Source organism: Sphaerodactylus townsendi, linkage group LG15, assembly GCF_021028975.2.
Source record: "Sphaerodactylus townsendi isolate TG3544 linkage group LG15, MPM_Stown_v2.3, whole genome shotgun sequence".
Lineage (NCBI taxonomy): Eukaryota > Metazoa > Chordata > Lepidosauria > Squamata > Sphaerodactylidae > Sphaerodactylus > Sphaerodactylus townsendi.
In genome coordinates this window covers 29,637,211-29,653,917 of record NC_059439.1, presented here as the reverse complement: position 1 = coordinate 29,653,917, position 16,707 = coordinate 29,637,211, and positions in this window count along the sequence as shown.

The window sequence follows — 16,707 nt, the reverse complement described above, 5'->3', positions numbered from 1 at the left end:
AACTACAATTCCCATCAGCCCCTGTCAGCATGGCCAATTGGCCATTCTGGCAGGGGCTGGTGGGAATTGTAGTTCATGAACATCTGGAGAGCCGCAGGTTGCAGACCCCTGGGTGTAGTGGTGAAGAGTGGTGGGGCTCTAATCCAGAGAACTGGATTCAGATGAATCCTCCTGCTCCACATGAAGGTCTTCTTGGCTGACCTTGGGCCGGTCATAGTTCTCTCAGAACTCTCTTTGCCCACGCAGAGGCAGGCAATGGCAAACCACCTCCCAACGTCTGTTGCCTTGAAAACCCCAAGGGGTTGCCGTAAGTCAGCTGCAACTTGAGAGCACTTTACACAAACATGCTTCAACATGACCACATCACACTAATCTAGACAATGCTTGTTCATATCTAAACTTTTGGTAGATGTCATGTCCGTGGAGGAAATGGTGATTGGCACCCATGAACAAGATGGTGGCACAGTGAATAAAGGGCTGAACCCGAACTTTTAAGATGTGAACCAGAAGGTGACCGGTTCAAATCCCACTGCTGCTGTAAATTCATGGATTAACGCTCTCCCTCGGTCTTGGAAGTGAGGGAACAATCAAACCGACCTACATCTTGAAGCTGTTTGAAGGATTATTCAGATAATGTGTGTGAAAGTTCACATACACTCTAGAAAACAGCATACAAAGCCGGATGGTCATTTTTATAGGAAGAAGAGATTGTGCAACTAAAAGATCATTCAAATTAAGCGAGCCCCATTGGAAGGGATATTGTTTGGTTCCACAACTTGTTTTCTGCGTTTTGTGCCCCTCTGTAGGAATCTTGTAACATATGCCCTTAGATGCACATACCAAATGATGTTGAATTCAAACAGATTTCATCTATGCGTTTGATTCCACACTGTACACACAGGTAGAGTTACTAAGGAGCCGCGTGGCGTAGTGGTTAAGTGCTTGCACCGCCACTCAAACGGTCAGGAGTTCGAGCCCCCTGCGGGTCAGATATCCTGGCTGGTCAACTCAGCCATCCATCCACTTCTTGGTCAGTAAATGTGAGTACCTAGCTCATAGCTAGGGGGTAGCCGGGGAAAGCAATGGCAAACTACCCCACAAAGAGGCTTGCCTATAAAATCACTGCTTGCAGTGGTACCCCAGGGTCGGACACGACTGAAGGGGAAACTTTACCTTTAGAGTTACCTCAACTGCCCGGGTATGGTACCCAGTCGGTTCCCCATAACAAAAGGCTTAGTTGTATGCTGTTGTTTACCACCATTGTGGTATGACGGTAAGCGCAGATGGACTCTAATCTGCTGAGCCAGGTTTGATTCCCCGCTCGTCCAGATGAGCAGCAGATTCTTTCTTCTTTTTTAAAAAATAATTTTTATTGTATCATTTGAATATTCCATTTTATATTAATACACTTCTTCATTCGTTTTCAAACAATACATTTCCCCCTTTCCCCTCCCCCCTGTATTTTCTTCATAGTTTTATCAAACAGCAGTAAGTTCATTCTTTTGTAATCTCTTCTCCCATATCCTTCCTCATTGACCTTGAAGCTTCTTTCATCCAGTCTGCATATACAGACCATATCTTCAAAATTTCGCTCTGTTTATCTTGCCACAGTTTATTTTTTGTTATTATTTCGAAAATGTCCAGTGTCACTTGTTCCCAGATATATTACCAAATCCTCATTTTCCTGGATTGACCCATTTTTCTTTTCTTTCCAGCCTAAAGCTATTGTTGCATGTGCTGCTTTGATCATTATTTTATACATTTAGCTATATTATTTATCTACCCTTCTATCGAGCAGCAGATTCTAATCCTTGCTCCTCTGTTTCCTTACTCCTCTGTCTGAAACCTGCTGGGTGTCCTTGGGCTAGTCACAGTTCTCTCTAAACTCCCTCAGCCTCCCCTCCCTCTCAAGGGGTCTGTTATTGTAAGGAAAGGAAGGGAAGGAGTTTGTAGCCCGCTTTGAGACTCCTTATGGTTGAGAAAAGCAAGGTATAGATCCAAACTCCTCTTTTTTGTCTTCTTCATGCTCTGAGTAGCTTCCTCTACCCCAGGGGTCTTCAAACTATGGCCCTCCAGATGTTCATGGACTATAGTTCCCATCAGCCCCTGCCAGCATGGCCAAGTGGCAGGGCTGATGGGAATTGTAGTCCACGAACATCTGGAGGGCCATAGTTTGAAGACCCCAGCTCTACCCCTTCCCGCACATTCAGCCTCTGTTAAAGGGACAAGACGTGTTTCTCCAGGTTTCCCTACTTAGCATCTGAGACCCGCAATATTGCACACAGCGGTACACACGCAGCAAACGCAACAGCTCTGGAGCCCAGGGCCACAAAGGCGAGAGCGGTTTCCGCGAACCGTTCCCTTGATCCATTGAAGCTTCAGCAGATTTTTACGAGCAGCTGGTAGGAAGGGGCCGTGTGATGGAACGGCCCACCCCTCCCTGTCTCCTGTCGAAAAGCCCTGTGGTCTTTCCCCTTCTGCGGGGCTCTTTCTTAATATTTTCACAGTGGAGCGTTTGCTCTCTGGCGGGGTCAAGGAGCCGGAGGAGCCAGATGACACGCCGGAAGGAGACTCATTTCTCTGGGCCAGCGTCTGAGCCAAACGCAAACAATGAAGCCGACGGGGAGACGCTGACCACAATGGCCTTTTGGGAACTCAACTGCTAAGTGCATCAGTTAGTCAAGACCCAGAGGTTGCGGCTCCACCCCTGATATTTTAGGCCAGGGTTTCCCCCTCAGTCCTCCTCTGCACTTCCGTTGCCAGCTACATCCCCCCCCCCCACTTCCAAACTGTCCCCAAACTAAAGAAAGTGCAATCAAAAAATGTGCACGCGAAAGGATGCTCGGTAAAAAATAATCCTCTCAAAATTGCATACCGGCAAGCCGGCCTCACATTTATGCAAAGGGGAAACTCTCCCTTGCCACTGAACTTGTCTATAGTTAGTTGTGTGTATAAGCCCAACTATGGGTTCTTCCAGATGGCCCTCAAATGTTCATGGACTTCATAATTCCATCACCCCCGCCAGCATGGCCAAGTGGCAGGGCTGATGGGAATTGTAGTTCATGAACGTCTGGGGGGCCATAGTTTGAAGACCCCTGGTGTGTACCCAGTGAAACAGAAATCTCCAAGCGTGTAGGTACTCCCTGACCAGGATAGCCCAATCTTGTCAGGGCTCAGAAGAGAAGTAAGGTTGGCCCTCGTTAGGATTCAGAAGGAAGACAATCAAGGAAGTCCAGAGTTTTTACACAGAGGGGCATACAATGGCTGTGAAAATCTCTTTCCTTGAAAACCCGACGGCCATAAGTCGGCTGTGACTCGGGGGCAAAAAAAATATATATTGTCAAAGACTTTCACAGCCAGAATTAACTGACTGTTGTGAGTTTTCCTAACCGTGTGGCCATGGTCCGGTAGTTTTTGCTCCTAACATTTCTTCTGCATCTGTGTCTGGAATCTTCAGAGGCGTGTCATGGTATGTGACATGTCTCCGAAGATGCCAGCCACAGATGCAGGTGAGATATCAGGGAGCAAAAACTACCAGACCACGGCCACATAGCCAGGAAAAGCTATAACAGACTAAAAAATGTACTTGCATGGAGTGTTTTCTCATGACAGCAAAGGCTTTAAGTGTGAAGAACAGGGGCCTTCAAACTATGGCCCTCCAGATTTTCATGGACTACAATTCCCATCAGCCCTGCCACTTGGCCATGCTGGCAGGGGCTGATGGGAACTGTAGTCCATGAACATCTGGAGGGCCATAGTTTGAAGACCCCTGGTGAAGAAGAAGGAGGAGGAGGAGAAGGAGAAGGAATAGTAGTTTGGATTTATACCCCACCTTTCTGTCCTTGAGGATACTCAAGGTGACTTACATGCTCCTTTCCCTTCCTCTCCCCACAACAGACACCTTGTGAGGCAGGTGGGGCTGAGAGAGTCCTGAGAGAACTGTGACTAGCCCAAGGTCACCCAGCAGGACTGTAGGAGTGCAGAAACACATCTGGTTCACCAGATAAGCCTCCGCCACTGCCATGAGCTACCCAGTTGTGCACCCTCAGTAATGTATACTCAAAGGGTCTGTTCACGCAAAATAAAATGCACAACAACACATAGCCAGGGGCACTCATAATTGCATACACAGAAAAAAACTAAATGACAGAACCACATGCGTAGACATAGTTACACAAACTGATCCGATTACGCCATTATTCAAACCATGTGAAAATTCTGCCCAGGCAGAAGAAACCACAACCACACGCAGGCAGCGAAGCAAAGAACCACACACATCCACACACAAGAATATACGGATTCATCTGTTCCAATTCCATGGTTACCCTCGCCCAAAATTCGACCAATGAAAACAGATCTACAGCCACCCAAACCCATGGAGCAAAGCACACACAGAATTACTTCAGTCCACAAACCAACCCAATTTCACAGTCAAAGGAAACAAATTTCTCTTCATTGCGTTCTGAGCACACAAATGAGCGCACAGTTACATGTACAAAAACTCACACAAAACTAACCTCATTCCGAAGCTCGTGGCTACCCATAAAAAAAGGAAGAACCTAATATATTTTAGATTTATCACCAATTCTGCCATTGAGGTCTGAGGGTAGGTAACAGTCTAAGAGCTAGTTCACAGGAGAACATAGGAGCATGCTTGTAAAGACCCAAGCGTCCGCCCCACCTCTGACAAACACATTGCTAAAGAATCTACCTGCCCTCTTCATTTATTCTGAAAGAGCCTATTCTCCATTGGGTGAAAAGGTGACGAGGGTTTCTAGCCTTACGGGCAGACATATATTTGGCAAGCAATTGCTGCAGTGTGCAAAATGATGAGCTGTACTTTTCGTGATGACTTGGGCCTTTTATACACTTGTGGGCCGCCTCTCATGGAGAGCGCATCCCCATCGGTTTTGATTCTCAGTTACGCACTCGTTTTGCCCCCTCCGGAAGCCACCACGATCTCAGATCAGAGAAGTTCCACCATTCCCAAAACCAGGCAAGCTGTGACTTTTCCTTCCCTTTAGAAAGGGAAGGAAAAGCAAGACCTGCTGAGAAAGAGTCAGCATGGCTTTTGCAGAGGCAAATCCTGTCTTACAAACTTACTAGAGTTCTTTGAGGATGTAAACAGGCATGTGGATAAGGGGGGAACCAGTGGACATTGTCTACTTGGATTTCCAAAAGGCTTTTGACAAAGTTCCTCACCAGAGACTATTGAGAAAACTCAGCAATGAAGGAATAAGAGGGGAAGTCCTCCTATGGATTAAAAACTGGTTGAGAAAACAGGGAAGCAAAGATTAGGTGTAAATGGGAAATTCTCACAATGGAGAGATGTAGGAAAGTGGTGTCCCCCAAGGATCCCAGATAATGGGACCAGTGCTCTTTAACCTATTCATAAAATGACCTGGAAGTAGGGGTGGGTAAGCGTGGGTGGGCTAAGTTTGGTAGATGATACTGAATTATGTAGGGTGGTGAGAACCACAAAGGATTGCTTGAGGAGCCCAAGCCGGACCTTGATAAAATTAGGTGAGTGGGCTAAGAAATGGCAAAATGCAGTCTTCACCGTAGCAAAAGGAAATGCAAAGTGATGCAATATAGGGGCAAAAAATCCAAACTTCACATACACGCTTACAGGGGTCAGTGCTATCAGTCACAGACCAGGAAAGGGATTTGGGCGTCTTAGTTGATAGTTCCATGGGAACGTCAACTCAATGCATGGCAGCGGGGAAAAAGGCAAACTCTATGCTGGGGATAATTAGGAAAGGAATTGACAATAAAACTGCAAAGATTGTCATGTCTCTTTATAAAGCTGGTGGTGACCAAGCTTTGCTTAGAGTACTGTGTTCAGTTCTGAGGTCGCCACATCTCAAAAAAGGATATTGAAGAGATAGAAAAAGTGCAGAGAAGGGCGACGAGGATGATTGAGGGACTGCAGCACCTTCCTTTATGAGGAAAGGCTGCAGCGCTTGGGGACTCTTTAGTTTGGAGAGAGGAAGGACGCCTGAGGGGGATATGATTAGGGAAGTCTATAAGAATTATGCATGGGGTAGAAAATGTTGACAGAGAGAAATTTTTTCTCTCTTTCTCCACAATACCAGGAACCAGGGCATTCACTGCGAAAATGCTGGGGAAGAATTAGAACTAATAAAAGGAAACACTTCTTCACGCAACGTGTGATTGGTGTTTGGAATATGCTGCCACAGGAGGTGGTGATGGCCACTAACCTGATACAGCTTCTTTAAAGGGGGGGCTTGGACAGATTTTATGGAGGAGAAGTCGATTTACATGGCTCACCAATCTCTTGATCCTCTTTGATTCGAGATTGCAAATGCCTTAACAGTCCAGGTGCTCGGGAGCAACAGCCACAGAAGGCCATTGCTTTCACATCCTACATGTGAACTCCCAAAGGCACCTGGTGGGCCACTGCGAGTAGCAGAGAGCTGGACTAGATGGACTCTGGTCTGATCCAGCTGGCTTGTTCTTATGTTCTTATGTTCTTATGTTCTTTGCAGGGAAGATGAAGTGAATCAGGAAGAGTAACTTTTGACTACAGCTTTCCAGCTCCTTCCCCCACAACAGCTCTTCCGGGCAAGATCTTCTGGGCTGGTTTTAAAAAAAATATTTTCACACTTCAGGTCCAGTGCTAGAGCAATAGATCTGTGAAATTGATATGGTCAATCGCTCCAGCGATAGACCTCAACTGGAAGCACAAACACACACACACACACACACACACACGCACACACAGAGAGAGAGAGAGAGAGAAAGCAGCAGATGGACAAAATGGCAGACCATAATGGCACAACTTGATATGAAGTTCAAAGCTGAAAAGATTGGAACCTTTTTCTATCTAGTGCTGAGAGATCCATTTATCCCTTTTTATGCGATAAATGGATCTCTCAGCATTAGATAGAAAAAGGTTCCAATCTTTTCAGCTTTGAACTTCATATCAAGCTTTGGATTATAAATGCAATATATTTCTCCATCCATTATAATCTTGCTTCCATCATTCAGCAATCTAGGCACTGATACTAAATTTTCACTAGCATCAGGGACATACAGTGTCTCTATTAGGTCATGCTGTACTGTCTCTCCAGTAGAAGTCAAAACATCAGTCCTCCCAGTACCTTTTCCATATATTTTCTGTGGTTTACCATCAGCTTGCAAAAGTTTCTCTTCTGCACTTTCTTTCAATTCAATAAAATATTTTTTGTTATTGCAAATATGGGGAAAAGATCCAGAGTTCAAAATAAATAAATAAATAAATAAATTCACTTTATTGTTGAAATCATTTGTAATCATGTATGCACAACTTTTTTGTTTGCCCCCTTTGTTTGCCTTTATAGCTAAAGTTTTAACATCACCTTTTCTCTAAGCATTACTTGGTTCTTCCCGTCCGCCTCTCCCAGCTGATTTTTCCCCCACAATATTTAGCCACATCTCCCCTTCTTCCACAGTTAAAGCAAATTATTTCATTGGCATGACACAGTCTAAGCACAGATAAGCCTTTCATTGCATTTGATGCTTTCCTTTCCTTTCCTTTCCTTTCCTTTCCTTTCTGCATCTGTATCTCTTAGGCCTCTTCCGCACACGCAAAATAATGCATTTTCAAACCACTTTCACAACTGTTTGCAAGTGGATTTTGCCATTCCACACAGCTTCAAAGAGCACTGAAAGCAGTTTGAAAGTGCATTATTCTGCATGTGCGGAATGAGCCTTAGATAATTCAAAACATAATGCAGGTCTGATGATTCTCTGGCCTCAAGCACAGGCACTTCCTTTTCAAAACTTTCAGGCAAAGACCCCAGGAATACAGAAATCACACCTTCATTCTCTAAAATTTTTCCAGCTGCCCTGATTTGCATAAGCACGTCAACTATTCATTTTAAATGTTCATTCAAATTGTTCCCTTCTTTCATTCTTGCACAGTAGAACTTCCTTTTTAGAAGTATACGCAGTGGACACTTCTGGGCCCCTAACCTTTTGCTGCATCGCAGAGGAAATAATAGGGCAGAGATGTTTTGCAGAACTTTGCCAGATAATAAATGAATTTACACCAAATATAGGAACAGCAAACTCTATCTATGCAAGTTCTCAGTCTGCGGGTCTGTACAGCCTATCTGTGCCTGTATGTCTGCCTGTCCTCTTTTGCCGGAAGAAGAAAGGAGAGATCTTTCCAGAAGCTCGTGTGATTCTAGGCATGTGACTTCAGCAGTTAACTCTTGCTTGACTGAATGAGGCAGGCACTTGTAAATTCCTAACACAAGTCAATTTTGATTGGCAAAATTATCTTCTTCCCTGGCTGCCAGCGGAGGATGGAGGGATAGAATTGCCAGTCTATGGCTCATTCCGCACATGCAGAATAATGCACTTTCAAACTGCTTTCAGTGCTCTTTGAAGCTGCGCGGAATGGCAACATCCACTTTCAAACAGTTGCGAAAGTGGTTTGAAAACGCATTATTTTGCGTGTGCGGAAGGGGTCCAAGATTGGGGGATTCCTCGAGATTTGGGAGTGGAGCCTGGGGAGACATAGGCCCCTTCCGCACATGCAGAGTAAGGCACTTTCAACCCACTTTCAGTGCACTTTGCAGCTGGATTTGACTGTGCGAAAGAGCAAAATCCACTTGCAAACAATTGTGAAAGTGGATTGAAAGTGCATTATTCTGCATGTGCGGAAGGGGCCGGAGAGCTCGGGGGAAGGGGGTACGATGCCATAGACTCCACTCTCCAAAGCAACTTCTTCAGAGGAACTTATCTCTGTCATCTGTAATTTCAGGGATCTCCGGGTCCCCCCGGAGGCTGACATCCCTATCGCCATCTGGTCTAGTTGGGCCCTAAAACTTACAGAGAGGGGTTCTAATCTAGGCATTTTCCCAGCGTGCTGATTTTCTACACATAGGGATTTTCTTTTTCACATGACCCTCACCTGCAAGCCTCTGTGGTCTATCCCAGACAGAAGGGGTTTTTTTAATCACCTGGTAATATAACAAGACTTAACCGTGTCACTCTGGGAACATGAAGGGTTTCCTTTCCCAATTGCTGGTTTTATAGTTCCTTTTACTATCTTTTAAGATGGTGGTGGTCGGAACCCCTGTCGATAGGAAAAGACTCATTATCTTCAGCCTCAGAACACAGAATTCCTTTCTAGCCACCGCTTGTATAAAACATCTAAACCAGTAGTTAAGGTTCACCAACGAGTTTTGCATCAAAGACAGGAAATTTTGACGAACTGGAGCGGGGTGCCAGTTTTGGGAGCAGACAGCAAATTGACTAATCAAAATCATGCAAGTACCAGTTATTTCCATTTTCACGTCATTATTCTGTATTTATAGAACACCATCAACATGCATGGGGGTTTTCGGAGTAACATAATTAAAATTTTACATCATGCCTGCGTGATAGGCATAGACTTTTTTTTAAAAAAATTATGGGATGTTCATGTTTGAATGATACTTGGCCACTGACTTACATAGGATTTTCAATTGTCGTTTTGTTCCACCTTGGCAAAAGTTCATGTTTTAACCCTATTGAACGTTTTAGTTTCTGCACAGTTTGTTGTATCCCTTTTCTTTGTTTTTGTTAACAACTGGTTATATGCAACCAGAGGAATACTGATGCATCTGTGTTTCTTTGAATTGTTACTTTATTCTATACTTACCATTGTCTTTAGCTTTACTTTAAAAAAACGGAAATTACAGCTCGGGTGTGAAAATGCAGCTGTTAAAAGCTCTAATAAATGGATTTAGATGGCCCAGGTTAACTTGATCTTGTCAGTTCTCAGAAGCTAAACAGAGTCAGCCACGGAGGTGTATCTAGGAAAAATGTAGTCCGGTGCAAAAGCTGAGTTTTCCGCCCCCCGCCCGCCCCACTCCATATGGGTGGCCGCCCTCCCCCACCATGACCAAACAACTTTTTTTGCACCAGATCATCTCACCCAGGGGAAGGAAGAGGGGTGTGGAAAGCGATTTTCGGGGGGGGGGGCACTTGACTAAATGGCCACAGCCTACGGCAGCGGTGGGGAACCTTTGGCACTCCAGATGTTATGGACTACAATTCCCATCAGCCCCTGCCAGCATGGCCAATTGGCTGATGGGAATTGTAGTCCATGACATCGGGAGTGCCAAAGGTTCGCCACCACGGGCCTAGGGACATTTGACCCCATATGTCCTCCTGGGCAGTACGCCCCTGGTCAGCCCTGGTTGGTACTTGGATGAGAGATCTCAAAGGAAGTCCAAGGTCATTATGGAGAGGCAGGCAATGGCAAACCACATCTGTTTGTCCCTTGCCTTGAAAACTTCACCATAAGTCAGCTGTGACTTGATGCACTTTCCATTCCAATAAATGGAACTGAATTAATAATTAAGAGCTAATATATGTGTTATTTTCAAAAATTCCTCGCCAGTATTATTCATTTACATTTAGGCCATTTCACCCTTTGCTCAGGGCATGCTTGGGTTTGCCAACAGTCCTGGATCTTGACAAGAGTATCTGTGGCCCCTTCCACACATGCAGAATAATCCACTTTCAATGTGTTTGGCAGCTGGATCTGACTGTGCGGAATAGCAAAATCCACTTGCAAACTATTGTGAAAGTGGATTGAAAGTGCATTATTCTGCATGTGCGGAAGGAGCCTGTGTGAGACCCTTGTTTGCAAACACATCTGTACAATTCACAGTTTGCTCAAAAGGGTGCACTCGTAAAGACTGCAGTGGTCTGCAGAAAGTAACCTACTGAATTTGTCCGATCTCCCATGCTTCCTTGTGCAGCAGACCCCTCTGTAGGTGCACCTCAATTGTGCACGAACCAGCTCCTAAAAACCTGGATTCCAAGGTTCACAATGCTCACTGGGTCACCTCGGGCCAGTCACTTACTCTCAGTCTAACCTATCTCGCAGGGTTGTTGTGAGGATGGGGAAGAACAATGTTAGCCGCTTTGGATCCCCATGTGTAAAATGAAGTAAAATAAAATAATACTTCCATTACTTATGGGGCAACACAAGGCTACCAATTTTGATCCTCCTTGTTCTGAGGTTGCAAATGCCTTAGCAGACCAGGTGCTCGGGAGCAGCAGCAGCAGAAGGCCATTGCTTTCACATCTTGCATGTGAGCTCCCAAAGGCACCTGGTGGGCCACTGTGAGTAGCAGTGCTGGACTAGATGGACTCTGGTCTGATCCAGCAGGCTCGTTCTTATGTTCTTATGACCAGGTGCTCGGGAACAGCAGCAGCAGCAGAAGGCCATTACGTTCACATCCTGAATGTGAGCTCCCAAAGGCACCTGGTGGGCCACTGTGAGTAGCAGAGTGCTGGACTAGAAGGACTCTGGTCTGATCCAGCAAGCTCTTTCTTATGTTCTTATGTTCTTACAAAGAGATATTTTAAAAACACAACCCAAAGTGCATTGGACAGGGTATGTTGTAAATGTATGTAAACATAATAATTTGCAATAATTATTCAGTTTCAGACAGTTTGGCTTTCCGGTTGTAAACCTGTGGATTTTCAGTGTCATAACCCAGATGTTGTCATACATGACCCACATCAGGTACACGGCGAGGAAGATGTTTCTTCGCTGCTCGCAGCGTGCGGTTTTCACAAATGACTCACGCTGATGGCACATGTGAGCTAATTTGCAGCCCTCTGCCATCTGCAGCTTAGGCACCGTACAGGCAAAAGCATGTGTGTCCGCACAGCCTCTGCCAGGGCCCTGTCCCTTGTGCGGGTGGATGGATCCAATCCCGGTTGCTTAATAGGGACATCCCGCTCTGACATTCCACTGACTCCGTGTGCAATTGGAAAAGCCCCCCTGGGCTCCAAGCCAAAGGCGGAGAAAAGGTTTCCCCCATCACCTCATGGCCAAATATTTACCTATCCGGCTTGTGTTTTCCTTGGCACCAACCTACCCCTTGATATTCCATCCCGGATTTTACTGTTATATGTCTTTCATGCAAAGGCTGTTCTCAATCCAACATGCTCCTGAAAAGCCAGAAGATGACATAAGGCCTTGCCCGTTCAGATTCAAGTCTAATTTTTGCAGCCACGAGGGCTAGTAAGTTGCTTTTTTCAAGATGGCCAGAGAAGGTTCTCGGGAAGTTGCCCATTCTTTGCTTTATCACAGAATATACACAACCCTCCTCATTTGAGGTTGGGTTGAAGGTAAATTGTGTGCGTGTGTTATAGCTGGCACCACTGAAATGCTCTAGAAATGTTGTAAAAATGTTTGTTGCCATCAGCACTTTGGAATCTTATGAGTTCAGAATGTCCCAATAAACCTTTCTCCTTAACATCTGACATTAACATAAGAATATAAGAACAAGCCAGCTGGATCAGACCAGAGTCCATCTAGTCCAGCTCTCTGCTACTCGCAGTGGCCCACCAGGTGCCTTTGGGAGCTCACATGCAGGATGTGAAAGCAATGGCCTTCTGCGGCTGTTGCTCCCAAGCACCTGGACTGTTAAGGCATTTGCAATCTCAGTTCAAAGAGGATCAAGATTGGTAGCCATAGATCGACTTCTCCTCCATAAATCTGGAGGCAGGGCTGCTAGATCCAGAGAAATAGACTGGAGATCTGGAATCCATGCCCTGCAAGGAGAGACTTAGGGAGCTGGGGATGTTTAGTTTGGCGAAGAGAAGGTTAAGAGGTGACATGATAGCCATGTTTAGATATTTGAAGGGATGTCATGTTGTGGAGGGAGCAAGCTTGTTTTCTGCTGCTCCAGAGACTAGGACCAGGAGTCATGGGTTCAAGGTGAAGGAAAAGAGATTCCACCTAAGCATCAGGAAAAACTTCCTGACAGTAAGGGCCGTTCGACAGTGAAATGCACTGCCTCGGAGTGTGGTGGAGTCTCCTTCTTTGGAGGTTTTTAAGGAGAGGCTGGATGGCCATGTCAGGAGTGCTTTGATTGTGTGTTCCTGCATTGCAGGGGGCTGGACTTGATGGCCCTTGGGGGTCTCTTCCAACTGTATGATTCTATGATCCCATTCCGCCCATCAAATGGAAGCAGAGCTGACCAGTGTGCAGCGGACCAAAGCTCGGAAATTGCATTCCGTGTGTTTTGCTTCAGGGCTCATATTTCTTGGACTGTGTCATACTGACGAGGCAACATTCCTGCTCTTCGCCAGGTACCCTTCCCTTCCCGCACCAAGCCGCCCTCTTCTCTTACAGGAACCCTGAGTGACACCCCCCAAGATCGCACGCTGTAGATGAGAGAGATAAAGGTCAGTAGGATATCGGCCGTTGACGTTGTGCCGATGAAGCGTGTCCAATTTTCATGCGTCCGCTTTGCAGTAAGCCTCCCGTGCCAACTTCCTGTACTGACACCAGGATTCCAATCTCATTCTATGATCATCCACTTGACTGTGAACGACCTGACCTGGAAATGGCTAATAGGAGGGTCCCAGCCAATGAGAAATGGAGGGTGGGAGGGCTTACTGGGGTGGATCCAACCATTTTTTTCAGCCAGTCTTGCCCAGTTCCCATCCTCACTACAGCCCATGGTCCATTCTCCACAGCACAAATAAGATGTCCTGAGGATGGAAAGAAAAGGCATCTTGGGGAGGAAGTCTGCACAGCTTTTCACCCAAGGTGTCCTCAAGACGTTTTATTTCTGCTCAAGACATCTTAGTTTAAGGTCACTAAAATGTGGACTTTTTTCCTCCACAAGTCATCTTCAAGACATCTCTTGCTGGGCAGAGTTTGGGAGCTGAGGAGATGTCTTATCTTTCCTGCCTGACCGTTAAAAGCCTCTTCTCAGTTTCATTCTCTGCTAGTGCCTAACATTTTGACTCTCCATCCCTGCAGCTTTTTGCTTCAGGTTTTACTGGGATGTTTTGCTCTGCAGGCTCCAATCTTGGCCGTCTTTTCAGCCCCAAAAGGTGAAACTGACAAGCAGAGGGCGAAACTGACAAGTGGTTTGAATAGTTGGGGCGGAAGCCTCTTTCATTTCATTTCATAATTCGATTTATAACCCGCCCTCCCCCATAGGGCTCAGAGCGGCGAACAACAATAATACCCGCAATACAATACTATCAACCACATCTTTGCATAACAAGTTCCACCCAGACACTTATAGATTGGTTCCCCACCCTGGGACATGGACAATATATACCCCAAATTTCCTCCTCTCTGGACACAGTGTGTAACAGACTTCTCTCTGTGATACACCTCTGAAGATGCCAGCCACAGATGGAGGTGAAAACGTTAGGAACAAGATCCTCCAGACCATGGCCACACAGCCCGGAAAACCCACCAGAACCAGTTGAATCCGGCCATGAACGGCTCCGACAATACAACAATAATATAATCAACGAACATCATGGGTCACAGTCAATCAACAAAACATCAATAGGCATAGCATTACGAAACAGTAAGAACATCAATTAATATAAGCAATATATGTAGCAAATAACAAAAATCGTAACATTTCACATGGTAAAAATATCATAAGCATAACATCACCAATAAAAACATCAACTTTCTCCTCTAACTCCTTTTTTTGTCCAGGATGTCCGAACAAAAAATTAGGAGGCACCTCTTTTAAGACTCCCTGGGACACAGGTGACAAACTCGCAGCCCTCCAGATGTTATGGACTACAGTTCCCGTCATTCCCTGCCAGACAGGGGATGATGGGAACTGTAGTCCAGAACATCTGGAGGGCCACGAGTTTGACACTTGTGCCCTGGGACATCTTATTTGTGATGCACATGATCGGTCCTTGTCACTCATGGATTTTGTCCTTGCTCATAATCTCCCGGATAGGTTTTTTTGGGGTAATCAGGGGAATTTTTTCCTCCTTTTTCTCACCAGTGGAAAAGTTGGTTGAATCCCCCCATTCTTTGCAGAGCATTTTGTTCATAAGGATTTGCAGAGCTTCTGTCCAGACTAATTTGACCGAAATGTCCACGACAGAGTGGAAGCGTCTCTGGAATCCATTCTCTGACGGAGTTCCCTCGTTTCGGGGCCTTGTGGGTCTGCTAACCCCCGGAGCCAGGGCTTAAAATAAGCTCCGTTTGCCATGAAGTCTTTTAAAACAACAAAATTTCCATAAGGCCCATGCTTAAATAGTATTTTTCCAGGGAAACAAGGGAGCCAAGGATTATTGTAAGTGAGGTTCTAGGATGTCTTGCTTAGAAATTCTATGAGGAAGATAGGCAGACCATTCCGGGAGGGGGAAAGGGAAGTCATACACACAAACCACCATTGTGCGGGCCCATTGGGACACAGAGACTGAAAGTGACTACCGGGCAGTAGATGGTTCATACTTGCCTCCCCACAAAGAGAGGGGGGGAAGCCAAGGAGACATGAGTCTGGTGTCTCTCTCATACATACAAGCGTGCCACTCGCCCGGGCGAGCGGCCGACTGATGGTAAAGTTCCGATTGCACACATGCTTACACACCCCCTCACGCCAGCTCACAGCATACACACCTTGGCCCGGGGCTGTGTTTATGCCTGACTCACAGTGGGGGAAACTGTATGTCTGGGGCCCGCCCGGCTGGAGGGCCGGACACACAGCTTTCCAACGAACGGATAGAAACTGTCTACCTGAGAAGACTGTGTATGTGTGCATGTGTGCTTTGGAAAGGTGGTGTTTTTCCATCTTGTGAATTTTGCCCTTTTTCTTTTCTTTTACCCTCAAGCCCTGGTAGATTCGAGCCCCTCAAAGACCAGAAAAGGAGAACTCTGTCGTCCTCTTGCCCCCCAAATTATCTGATGCTGATGGGTCAAATTATCTGATGCTGAGGGATCAAAAGCATAGGTGGGATCCAGCAGGTTCTCACAGGTTCCCGAGAGTAGGTTACTAATTATTTGTGTGTGCCGAGAGGGGGTTACTAATTGGTGATTTTGCCATGTGATTTTTGCCTTAGTTACGCCCCTGCTCCGCTCCTCAGCAGTAACGCGCAGAACTTGAAGCAGTCTAGCAGGAGGTGCGTGGCAGCCTGCGCCTGCGTGCATTCGTTTCCCGCCCAAGGACCAGCACAGCAGCTGCGTCCTTGCCACAGCCCCGCCCAGAAATGCCCCGTCCCCGGAATTCCCAGCCACGCCCCCGTTGTGCCCCGTTTAGCCCCATTGGCGCTATGCCACTGTTTGAATCTCACCACCATGGGAACCTGTTACTAAAATTTTTGGATCCCTCCATTGATCAAAAGGTTGGGCATAATGTTCTGTGGCACTCAAAAACTTACACAAGCTTTGTTAGACCCTTCAGTCCAGGGTCCACAGCTGATGTCTACTCCATGCTGACCCCTTTAGGGGTCAATATGTGTATTGGCTGGGGGGTGGGTCTTCTCAAAAGAGGCTTCCTGGCTAAGCTTGCTGCTCAAAATCTTGTGTAGGATAAAACACATCATTTTGGCACTCTGCCCCTGTAGGGGGTGATGGTGAGACCCTGTGGGGTCCAATACTGGCAGTAGTGGAAGAGACCCCCCCCCTTGGCTCCATTCAGGGAAGCAATTAAGAAACGTTCATTAGCTCCACTCACCCCTTGTGGTTGCTGTGGACTCAGACAGAACTTCCGTTTACAGTACAGTGCTGACGTGATCTGGGATCTTCATTCCTTGGCCACGGTTCAGGATTGCCAAACTGTTTGTTTTGTCAGCTCCAGGAAAGCAGTTGGTCATTTTCCCTGATCCACTGACATTTCAAGGAGCCGGGGGGGGGAGGGGGGGGGCTGGGGTGGGATGGACAGGAACTTACCCCAGTTTGGGGCAGCTGGT